This window comes from Silene latifolia, chromosome Y (assembly GCF_048544455.1).
Source record: "Silene latifolia isolate original U9 population chromosome Y, ASM4854445v1, whole genome shotgun sequence".
NCBI lineage: Eukaryota > Viridiplantae > Streptophyta > Magnoliopsida > Caryophyllales > Caryophyllaceae > Silene > Silene latifolia.
In genome coordinates, this window is record NC_133538.1 from 23,492,869 (window position 1) to 23,495,904 (window position 3,036).

A 3,036-nucleotide genomic window follows, 5' to 3' on the forward strand; every position below is an offset into this window, starting at 1 on the left:
TGACCGTTTACATGAATGTTTCGAGTATGGTTAAGATGAATTAGATGGTTATTATTCAAGTTTTATTCGTGCTCGTTTCCGTCTCAACTGTGCTGCCAATTCCGTCTTAAATTAGAGTCGCATGTGTTGTCTTGTGTTCTATTTTTTTTTTCAGTCGTGAAGAGGTATTGGGTGGCCTGCTCTCTGGGTCCGTCTTAGGCCAGCTTTGGTAGTTTTTTTGGGTGGTCGTTTGGGTTGTGTTGGACTGTGATTGGAAGTTAGTTTGGGTGTGTGTAAGTGGTTGTTTCAGTGGAAGAGTCGAGGTGTGTTCCCGTCTCAATTGTGGTCATAGTTTGGCTTAACCTTGGTCTGCTCTATGCGCGAGTTTGTAGTAATTTTAGGACGTGTTGTACCCTGTTTTGGAGACGGATTTATTTAGTTTTCGGGACTGTTTCTGAGATAGTTTACGCAGGTGCGTGGGGACTGTTTTCGTGATAGTTGTGGTACTTTTGTACGCATTTCTAGGACCGCTTTGGGGACTGTTTTGGTGGCCTGTACGGCCTGCATTATGGCATGTTTTGACGGTTTATTTGGCCTGCTTTGTTGTCTGGTTTGGGCTTGTTGGGTGGTCAGCTTGTGGGTCGGTCACAGCCTGTTTTGGTACTCGGTTGTGGCCTGTTTTGACGGTCTGTTTATCCTGTTTGTGGTGGCTTGTATTGGCCTGACCTGGGCTACCTGGGCTGGGCTGTGTGGCTCGGTAGGGGTGGCCACGGCTGCCTAGGCAGTGGCTGGCCGTGAGCTGGGCAGGTTAGTCGCGGCCTAGTTGTCCACGGGGTTGGTCACGTGTGGAGCTAAGCACAGCTTTTGCAGTCCGCTACCCCCTTTCTTCCTTGTTCTATTCTTTCTAATGTCTTATTTTATGCCCTGAACATGCCTAGTAACTCTTGGTTCGTCTATAAATCATAATGTGTGCTTAGAAATGGTGAGAATGTGGGTTATTTACATTTTGTCTCATGCCTTATACGACTTAATTCGTTAAATATCGTTCATCCATATATTTTTCTTACATTATCATAAATGTGGAATTTATTATTCATTCAAGTCAAAATTTGATGAAATGTCTTATTTACCTATAATATGAATTTTTAATCCGTTCATTCTCATTTATTTATCGTATCTCAAATACGAGTGAATTATTTTACTTATTTAATTAAATTGAGTAATTTATAATTGAACGCTTGATTTGCTCTTTATAAATGGTTCATTTCCGTTTGTTTGCATTTTTATTCAAGTGACAAGTAGTGGAGAAATGGATTACTTGTTTACATACATGAATATAATCTGGCGTGAAATGTCTTATTTAGATTATCATCGGCTCATTTCATTAGTAGTCTCTTTCCAAGTTGATTCGTATCGCTTGGTTGAGTCGTGTTCGCTTGATAATGCCTTTATGCTATACCTTTTTGCTTGACTTATCTTTACGCCTCTTTCGGACTGTCCTGCCGATTGTGGGTTTAGCTCATATCTTCCGCCTCTTTCGGACTGTCCTGCCGATTGTGGGTTCTCGATTTCCGATCTGTCTTCGAGTCTTGGATGCGGACCGTTCTGCCGCATGTCGAATCGGGAACTGTACTGTCCCGAAAGTCTGGCCAGATTTAGACTAGGACTGAGTCTTGGGAGTACCATTGTCGTCCTACCAGGGGAATTATATATTGATATATGAGTAGTAAAGGTCTTGCATGGTTATAGATATTGGTATTTGTCTGTTGTTTGTCTTGGTCCTATCGGACACTAGGGGTGAGTTATAGGCCCTCTAGTTGCGATATGATCGTCGGGATTGATGTTCCCATCCGTTCTTATGGTGAGATGCAAGCCATAAGTATGAATGTGACATTAGTAGCCACGTCCCGTATAATATCTGCCAAGTGGTTTTCCAAATAATGGCTACCATTTCTATTCTTCTAAATTGCATTGAATGATCCCTTCCTTAACTCCTTCACATGATTCGGATTCTAACCTCACATCTATGATGTATTTCCTTGAAATGCGTGCTTTGGTATAGTTTTGCCGTATTCTTGCCTTTCATATTATTTAATTGTCTCACATGAGTTGTTTAACCGTTATCATGCTAATGTTTATCTATCTTGTTCCATCTCATTTAATTACCATGTTTAAACATAAACTTGATATCCATATTTTTATAAGAGTCTTACATGACTTACCTGTTTTAGTTATTTGTTATGTTCGTTTCGACATTTTGTGGCTGGGAGAACCTTGAGTTACTCCCCACTGACTGTGGCGTTCATGTTTACATGAATGACAGGTATTAGTTGGTGCATTCATGGGGTGAAGACATGTGTGAGCTAGCGAGCACTTTGGCCTTTTAGTCGATTTATTAGGATTGTTTAGACTCACCTTTTATTGTATTGTCATTCGAGGGATATCTTTTCCCTCACCTTGATTATCACGTTTGTATAATTTTAAAGTCTTTATTTCCGCACTCTTTATTTATGTTTTAGTTTTTGGTGAACCCGCGTTTTAAATTTTAAACGTTTTAAAAAAATTCACGAAAATTCCGCATTTTATTAGTTATATTTTCCGCTTTATCGCGGGGTGTCACAGTTGGTATCAGAGCCTATGTTGCTCCCGACGCACACACGTGTACCCCAAATTTAAATTTGAACTTGACCTTAAATAATGAATGAGAGATGGGTAGATATAAGGACCTAAGTTGGTAGTCTCTTTGTGTATGCTCCGTGGTAGGTTCTAACATGTTTGTTGATTGTCAACTGTTTTTGTGCCCTTGGATCAATGACCGTAAACATACCAACGTGAAGATCATGATTTGGTGCCTATTGGCAGAAATTGAAGATTTGCCCAACCTTGAAGAATGCTTCTACTTCCTCGAAGATGTTTCTCATTCTTTATTCTTTATCTCTTGGTGGTTATCCTTCTTCTAAACTTTCTTCTGTTTTGCTTGAAAGATATTCTTGTACCCCTAACTTGTCCTTTGTTCTCTGCTTATCCTCTCTTAACGCCTTTTTGGATAGTTCTCTT